The sequence below is a fragment of the Aethalodelphis obliquidens genome, unplaced genomic scaffold, assembly GCF_003676395.1.
Source record: "Aethalodelphis obliquidens isolate GAN/ISIS:26980383/991018 unplaced genomic scaffold, ASM367639v1 scaffold23, whole genome shotgun sequence".
Classification (NCBI taxonomy): Eukaryota; Metazoa; Chordata; class Mammalia; order Artiodactyla; family Delphinidae; genus Aethalodelphis; species Aethalodelphis obliquidens.
Window position 1 is genome coordinate 23,488,189 of NW_020837967.1, and position 9,531 is coordinate 23,497,719.

Genomic DNA, 9,531 nt, shown 5'->3' on the forward strand with positions numbered 1-9,531 from the left:
GTGGACAGGTTGCGTTAGGATCTTGGCAGGAGTTTAAATGCAGCTCTCCATCTTTCCTGCGTTCTTCCTGGGAATTTGGGGAAAGAGAGTTGAGCATTAGGATGTGCTAAGCTAGACAAACAGGAAGGAAATGTGGGGTTTTGCCAGCCATCACCTTAAAGCAGGTGACAGCAAATCTGAACTGCGGAGCCTCTCAGGGAGATAAGAGAGGCACAGGACAGACAAGGAACCAAGGACAGACAGGAACCAAGGCACAGGACAGACAGGAACCAAGAGAGGCACAGGACAGACAAGTAACCCTTTCCGCCCCTTTGGCTTTGGAGCTCAGAGCACCTGGTAAGAACCCCCAAATTTGTGGTTTTCCAGGAACTGCCAGCAGCCTGGAGAGACCCTCTTGTGTGAGTTCCATGGAACCTTGGCTTGGCCATGGTGACCTCAGCTTACTTCCATTCTCTGCATCTCGAAAATCCTCATTTGTATAATGAGGTTCATAACATCAGCCACCTATTGGGTTGTGTGTGAGGGTTAATGAATCAATCGTATGAGGCACCTAGAACAAGGTACAGCTCAGAGTAAGGGATTAATCAATGTTTGGCTCTTTTGAGGGGATCAAGAGGAAGGAAGGCAGGGGTCAACACCAGCAATTGGTAGGGACGTTGATTGTTAAATTATGGCTGGAAGTAACCTTACGTTCTTCCTGGTGTTAATAAGCCACAGTAACACATCTTGCTGCAGGAAGTGACCCTGCACCTGGTAAACCCAACCTGGATACAGTTCTCTCCTTGTTCTAAACCCGAGGCAGTACTTCCTTCATCCTCTAGAGCAATGCATCTCACACTTGAATGGTGCATAACTCACCTGGCAGTCTTTGTAAACTGCAGATTATGACTCAGTAGATTTGGGGGTAACTGAGACTCTGCATTTCTAACAAGCCCCTGGGTGATGCCACTGCTGCTGCTTCACAGACTTTGAGTCCCCAGGGTCTAGCTAGCACAGTCCAACAGAACTTCCTGTGATGGTGGAAATCTTCTGTATCTGCACTGTTCAATACGGTAGCCGTGAGCCATAATCATATTTTCCTGTGGGGCACTTGAAACGTGATATTGGAAACTGAAGTTTTAAATTTAACTGAAGTGTAAATAACCACAAGTGGTTAGTGACTGCAGTATGGATCAGCACAGCTCTAGACCCTTGTGTCCAGGAGGTCAAGGTCATGAGTTGGATCCTTGTTAGAGTCACAGACAAGACTGTGTTCTGGACCACATATTACATATTGGATGACAGTGGGAACTGAGCAAAAGAGGAAAATAGCTCTACCCAGACTGTCTGTTACTGAACCGAACTGGGGTCCACTCACCTGCTGCCTGGCAAAGCCAATCTACTGACACTGGGTTGTGGTGAAGGAAAGTGCAGCGTTTATTGCAGGGCACCAAGCAAGGAGAATGGGCAGCTAATGCTTAAAAGACCCAAAATCCCCAATGGCTTTCAGGGAAGGGTTTTTTGGTTTTTGGTTTTTTTTTGGTTGCATTGGGTCTTCGTTGCTGTGCACAGGCTTTCTCTAGTTGCAGCAAGCAGGGGCTACTCTTTGTTGTGGTGCGTGGGCTTCTCATTGCGGTGGTTTCTCTTTTTGGGGAGCACGGGCTCTAGGCACGCAGGCTTCAGTAGTTGTGGCTTGCGGGCTCAGTAGTTGTGGCTCGCAGACTCTAGAGCACAGGCTCAGTAGTTGTGGTGCACGGGCTTAGTTGCTCTGCAGCATGGGGGTTTTCCCAGACCAGGGATTGAACCCATGTACCCTGCATTGGCAGATGGATTCTTAACCATTGCGCCACCAGTGAAGTCCCTGGGGAAGGGTTTTTAAAGGCAGCATTTGGGGTGAGGGTTGCAGCTTGTTGACTTTCTTCTGATTGGCTGGTGGTGAGGTAACAGGGCAATGTTTCAGGAATCTTAACCATCAACCTTCTGGTTCCAACCAGTCTGGGGTCTGTGTGCTTGTTGTCAGCATGTAGTCAGCACCCTCCACATGGGTGGGAGTCTTAGTTTCTGAAGAACAACTCAGAGAGATGCATAAGACTGATATATATATCTCTTGAGGAGGAACTCTGTTTTAGGTATCATTACTTTTTTTGCTCACCTGCTTTTCCTTTGTTTCTGCAATCCCTCACTTCCCTAATTAGTAACTGCTTAAGTCTGTTCTTTGGAACTCAGGGAAGGCCTAGGAGACTAAAGCCTTTTTCTACAAACAAGAAATGGGGGACACAGAGGGGCTTTTGTACCCGGGAGGGCCCCCACAGTGTCCTGCTCGATTTCACACCTACACACCCAGAAAATACAGTCAAAATATATGCTCTGGCGTCTGTAATTGTTGATAAAAATAACCTTCCTATTTGCAGACAAACGTCCTAGCAGAGTTGTCTGATCAACTCCCTTCCTTCACCTCTGGACCTGGGGCTAGAACCACTGTTTATCATCTTTGTGTTGGTAAAGAAAAAATAAAAAAAAGGTACTTAATTAACATTGAATCAGCGATAACCTCAGCTCCATAATTTTAAATCCTTAGTTGTTTTTCTTGCATGTCTTCAGTGGGTGCCCTTGATATCCACACACATAATAGAAATAGACATTCTCTGAACTTAAAAAATGGAAAGTTGAATGAAATTAAATAGGTGAAAAGATCTTTCTCTGACTATATTGATAAATAATAAGGTAAGAACTTGGAATGTTTAGTGAAGAGGAATTTTCTTCTGGTTAAAAATTACATCCAAGTCTTTAGCTTTCTTCCAGGGTGCTCCAAATAATCTTTGATTTCTGCCAGCACTTTCTTGGATGTGGTTCACTTGTCAAACATCCTGGATAAATAGTGATGGGACTTTCACCCATATCGGTGACAAAAACTGACTCTGATCCAGAGCACGGAGCTGGATTCTGAATAGGTGCTTTAAAATGGATATGAAAGGAAAGGCAGCTCTGTGTTTCAATGCATCTTTATGAGAAATGTGCCCATGCTCTTACCTGCCTGGGATGTGACATGTAAGAGATCGATTTCAATTGTCTCCGAGTTACCGTACTGATTTTAGAAATGACATGGCATTTTTTGGACACTTTGCATTTTTAGCATGTGACTATTTGGAACTATAGGCAACACTTTATACATAGGTCAAAGTAAAGAGCTATTGTATTAGCTATAGTTATATGTTATATATAACCACAATTATGAGAAATCCCTACTGCAAAAAAGAATACAAAATTGAATTTAATAACAACTAGGCCTTTAATGCTTACCTTTAAAAATTTTTTTTACTGAAGTATAGTTGATTTACAATATTGTGTTAATTTCTGCTGTACAGCAAAGTGACTCAGTTAGACACATGTAGACATTCTTTTTTATATTATTTTCCATTATGGTTTATCATCTTTTATTTTATGATACTAGAAAGTACTTTCTATACCTGCATTGCTTTAATTAAACATGTTATAGGAATGAGATATATTGAGAGACTATCCAATATATGCCTTCATACTGTGCTACCAAGATATGTGTGTTAAATAAGAATGATTCTTTTTTTTTAATAAATTTATTTTATTTATTTATTTTTGGCTGTGTTGGGTCTTCACTGCGGTCCGTGGGCTTCTCATTGCGGTGGCTTCTCTTGTTGCAGAGCACGGGGTATAGGCACATGGGCTTCAGTAGTTGTGGCATGTGGGTTCTGGAAGGCAGGCTCAGTAGTTGTGGCGCACGGGCTTAGTTGCTCCATGGCATGTGGGATCTTCCCGGACCAGGGATTGAACCCATGTCCCCTGCATTGGCAGGCAGATTCTTAACCAATGCACCACCAGGGAAGCCCCGATTTGATTCTTATTCAAGAACAAAACTGAGTTTCCTGCTGTAGTGAATAGTGAAATGGGGACCTTTACAATCAACATCACATAGAAATTACAGTGGGATTAAACATTAAAATGCCTTAGAAACGGACTATAAAATATAGGAAGCTTGAACATTTTGTTTATTATGACAGAGCATCTACTAGATTAACTCTCAGATGAGGAAGAATTCTAGTGGTCCAAGGAATAAAGGTGCATTTTTCTCTTTTCTTTTCTCTTTTTATTGCCTCCCCTGTCCTTAATTTCCCTTTCTAGCTATCTCTGTTCTTCAGCTGTTAGAAAGGTTTTCTTTATTTCTTTGTCTATCCAATATTTTCTTCCACTGGAAAGATGTCTCCCCTTAACTGGCCGTCAGATGTACCCACGCAAGATGTGACAGAGAGCTATAAACAACACACCCAGGATCCCTTCCCACAGGCAATTTAGACTGTATCTGGGGAGACAACCCTGCATGTACGAAGCGATGAGCAGAAGTAAATATGTGATTGAAAACCACTCACATAGAAAAGCTGGATTGTTTGACCACAAAAAGGAGAAGGGAAAAAAATCTCCGTGAGGATTCGTGATGTAAGGCTAAGGGCTGGGAAGTAACTGCAGGAAACAAGGCCAATATACTGAGCGTCTGGGAGAGGCTAAGCCTCTAAGACTAAAAGTTTATTTGGCAATAATAGCTCATTTAGGCAGAAGCAGTCTGGGCACAAGGCCACAAATGTGAGCGCTCCTGAAAAAAAGCCCTTGACAAAGCTTGTATTGTACACTGTCGGGTATGGACAGGCTAGTTCTCGCTCTTCAGTGATACCTGGACCTACAGATGATAACCTGGACATCTGCTTAGAAGAATTAGAGAAGTACTTATAGGGATCACAAACTCAGGAGTAATGCAGGGACCTGGGATCTGGTGCCTGGACCAGAATCAGGCGGAGCTGGGTCATCAGGATCTCATCCAAGCTCTTCTGTGTCATTTGAAGATGCAAGTTCCTTTTGTTTCATTAATTGCCTTTCAGGGAAAGTGCTGGGTAATGTTTGGCCGGGTCTAAGTAAGGATACTTCTTTGACCATCAGCCTTGGGGAAAAGTTTGGACTAAACCTATGGTGATCTTACATAGTACTTTTGGAGTTGTATCTTGGCATTGTGAGGTGCATTCTCGATAAAGTGTGTTCTCAAAAGCATGTTGCTGAGGGTAAGAGAAGAAGACAGAAAATAAAAGCCCATGAACAGTCAAGGTCTTAGGAAATGCTACAGGAACTGACGAATAAGAAACAAGAGTTTGGTCTTGACAAATAATGAAACCGTAGAGAATAAACGAGAGAAAAATATTGAATGCTATGATCACTTAAGAATTTTTTTAAAAAATTCACGGCTATAAGTTAATGAGATCAAATTGAAAATGACCCATGTTGAAATCTACAATAGCAGAGATAAGAAGATACAAAAACATCTTCTTCAGTTCTTCAAGTCTGAGAACTAAGGGGCACCAGTGAGATTGTGTCTGCATGGCAACACAAACAGATTTGAAAGGTTAAAAATTCACACAAACAATTATTTTCTTCACTCATGCAGATGCCTAGATTGCTGCCTTTCCCACTGCATTGGTGAATAGGCCTTTGTCTCAAGGGTCCTTGAGACTCAGCCTTTGTTGAGAATCCCTGGGGAATGGGGAGGAACAAGTCGGGGCAGTTTAGAAGACAATCCTTTCTTTTTTATGGAACAAATTTTTATACGCGCAGGCTCAGCGGCCATGGTCCACGGGCCCAGCCGCTCCGCGGCATGTGGGATCTTCCCAGACCGGGGCACGAACCTGTGTCCCCTGCATCGGCAGGTGGACTCTCAACCACTGCACCACCAGGGCAGCCCTGTATTTTTTTAATGTTATTTTTTTAAGGTTTCTAATCAGTTGACTTTATTTTTTTCATTAAAATTTTTTTTTTATTTATTTATTATTTATTTATTTATTTTTGGCTGTGTTGGGTCTTCATTGCTGCGCGCGGGCTTTCTCTAGTTGGGGCTACTCTTCATTGCGGTGGCTTTTCTTGCTGTGGAGCACGGGCTCTAGGCATGCGGGCTTCAGTAGTTAAGGCACGCGGGCTCAGTAGTTGTGGCTCGCGGGCTCTAGAGTGCAGGCTCAGTAGTTGTGGTGCGTAGGCTTAGTTGTTCCGTGGGATCTTCCCGGACCAGGGCTTGAACCTGTGTCCCCTGCATTGGCAGACGGATTCTTAACCACTGCACCATCAGGGAATTCCCATTAAAATTTTTTTTAAATTTTTACATTGGAGTATAGTTGATTTACAATGTTGTGTTAATTTCAGGTGTACAGCAAAGTGATTCAATTATACATATACATGTATATGTTCTTTTTCAGATTCTTTTCCCATATAGGTTATTACAGGGTATCGAGTAGAGTTCCCTGTACTACAGTAGGTCCTTGTTGGTTATCTGTTTTATATATAGTAGTGTGTGTATGTTAGAAGACAGGACAATTCTTAATGCAACGAAGTATTTTTTGTTAGAGTCCCAGGATATGTCCCACATTATGGAGCCCTACCCAAGCACACTTTTCAGAAAGGATCCCTGGCTCTGTGTGACCCCCAAAGTTGAGCGCTCTCTATGTACTGCCCACCCTTCCCATATTGGGGCTGTTTGTTACTCTGCATTCCCATGGCCCAAGGCCATGAGTGGTCAACGCGATTCTCTAGCCGGGTGAATATATTTGAAATGTGATTAAACAGAAAAAAAAAAAAAAGAAATGAAAAGGCATCAGAACTTGGATTTAATTGTTGATTAATGAGAGAAAACAATGATACTGGACTGATCAGGAATATATGATCCCCAACTCAAACTAGCTAAAGCTAAGAGAAAGTTATTCCAGGGTACAAGTGTCTCATGGAGCCCGAGGAAAGAAACGATGCTGGGTCTCAGGGAGGAAGGGATCCAGGCTCTCAGGTCCTGGCAGCATCCTGCCCCTGCTTGGTGAACATCTACCCCTTCCTTCCTTAACTCAGCCAGCCAGGTCCTGGATCCTACCTTAGTCACGACCTCAGGAGCACAGAGGTCCCCTGCGGAGGTGAGCCTACTTTGTACCTTGCCCCAAAGACTTGAGATACATAAAGTGTACTACATCCTAATCTCTGCTGCCTTACCTCTCACCAGGAATCCCAGGAACCTGCAAGGCTTCTGACCACACCCCAAAGGCATCTCAGGGCATTCGCTCCCTCTGCCAGCTGGGACCCTAGTCACCCTTCAGGGACCAGCTGAAATCTGTAAAATCTTGCCCAACTCTTCTATCCCAAACTAGCCTTTCCTTCCTTTGTCTACACTGAGAAGTATATTACTAATCTTTTAAGTTTCTCTCCACGGTCAGCCTTGGCCCCTAGTAGTGGCTTAATAAGTATGTACCACGTTGAACCAAACCAACACATCTGATCCGGCAGGTCCGTTCTTCCCAAGGTGGACCGCCAGCCCTCCTGGACACCTCACATGAATCATCATGACACTGACAGGTCTGGGGGTTGCCACAAAGAGCTTGTGCCCAAGTCAAACAAGGAGATAGCTTTGACACATGAAAATCCATCTTTGTAGGTAGAAAAAGACGTAAAGTAATGACTCAGAGGAACACTGAAAAGACAAAGTCGTGTTACATCTTCTTTTCAACGTTCCCATTGTCCCTGTGTTAAATATCTAAGCACCAAGTTTTGCCCTTGAAATGCTGTACTGGCTCCCAGCTTGGTGACTTTTTTTTTATTGAAGTCTAGTTGATTTACAATGTTGTGTGAATTACTACTGTACAGCGAAGTGACTCAGTTTTTGACTTTTTAAAATGTTCTTTTCCACGATGGTTTATCACAGGATATTGAATATAGTTCCCCATGCTATACAGTAGGACCTTGTTGTTTATCCATCCTATAGATAAAGTTTTCTCCCCTATGTTCATAGCAGCACTGTTCACAATATCCAGCTTAGTGACTTTAAGGTGCCGTTTGATCCCAACTTGATCAAGAGCCACCTCCCTCTTTGTCCAACTTCAAAGAGTAAGTAGGATGTAGGAAAAAGCATCTTTTTTTTTTTTCAAAATTTCTTCCTTTGAAATTTGTTTTCCTGTGACACCTGAGGGTTTCTAGTAAGAAACAGTAAGTCAAATAAGACAATCACAGAATCGAAAGCTTAACCCCCATTAAGTAACAGTACAGGTTCACATGTATTCCTTGTGTTGTGCTGTATTTTTGTAAGTAAAAACAAAGAGACAATCAGCTCCAGTCTTTGCCTTCAGAATCCCCTCTCTCGGGACTTCCCTGGTGGCGCAGTGGTCGGGAGTCCGCCTGCCAATGCGGGGGACACAGATTTGAGCCCTGGTCCGGGAGGATCCCACATGCCGCGGAGCAGCTAAGCCCATGTGCCACAACTACTGAGCCCACGTACCACAACTTCTGAGCCCGCGAGCCACAACTACTGAAGCCCGCACACCTAGAGCCCATGCTCCGCAACAAGAGAAGCCACCGCAATGAGAGGCCCGTGCACCGCAACGAGGGGTGGCCCCCACTCCCCACAGCTAGAGAAAGTCCACATGCAGCAACAAAGACCCAACGCAGCCAAAAATAAATAAATTAAAAAAAAAAAAAGAAAGAATCCCCTCTCATCATCTGTGCTTATCCGAACAGCTAGTGCTGTGTCTGTCCTCTTTCTTCTGGCCCACTTCCCATACACTCCCACCCAGACACCAGCCTCCAGCAGGTCAGCCAGTGCCCCGTAAGCTTAAAAGATTCATGAAAAAAGACAGCCGTGTACTCTCTCCCCTTGTCGGGTTGGGGGGCACTTTCCCTGGCAAGGACTCCCCAGGGTCGTGTTACCATCCACTTTAGCTACGATCGCCATTGTTCAGCCATGGTTCCCCTACCAAAAGCCATGGTGCAAAAGGACTCGCTTTCCCATTTGGGTGCACACCAGGGCCTGGGTCTGTCAGTTCTCAGGGCTCCCTGGCACCGAATGCTTCACCTAGGGAGGCGGTGCCTCTCTGGTGGGAAGCAAAAGCCACCACTTGGCTCCTGACGACCGACGCCCAGAGCATCCTGGTTTGTCTCGGTGTCTAACAACTTGAGTTAAATTGCGTTTTATCCCTGAGACAACACTTTCAATATCATGGTGCTTTGCAGATAGTAAGTAAAAGCACAATATAAACAAAACTGCAGCAAAGGGACGTTTATGTTTGCATTTGGTGGAGTGGGTTTTTCTGGGTTTTGGTTTTTGGGTTTTTTGTTACTTTGGTTTAACCATAGTCCTCCAGTATTTAGAAAAGAACAAAACGGAGCAGTTTCCTGATCCAACTGATAAAAACCTCTGGGCCTGGGCTCTCTTCCATTGTCCATGGGATTGAGTTTTAGAGCCAAAACACTAGGTTTGAGTAGAAAAGAATGCGTTGAAAAAAGGCAAAGCAAGGTTCTATTTTTAAAAAATGAAACCTGAAATGGGACTTGAAAGAGGTTCCATGTGTAAAGTTGTCTAGGGAAAGTTTATTGAATTTTTATTCTTCATTTTAGTTTTGTTTTGGGCAAGAAGCAGTCCAGAATTCTCTTCAGAATACGAATTTTGATACCATTAATAGCTGGACTCTGCATTCTCTTTCTCCACCAACAAGCAGCCTTGTTTTCTGGATGGTTATA

General features: G+C 43.7%; 1 long non-coding RNA gene across 1 annotated transcript; it reads left to right on the top strand.

Annotated features, from left to right (window-relative positions):
* Positions 1–265: 265 nt before the first annotated feature.
* On the top strand, positions 266–7,700 carry LOC113628403 (uncharacterized). Its single transcript, XR_003436047.1, has 3 exons — positions 266–336; positions 6,880–6,941; positions 7,028–7,700. It is a non-coding gene; the product is annotated as an uncharacterized LOC113628403 (long non-coding RNA).
* Positions 7,701–9,531: the final 1,831 nt, after the last annotated feature.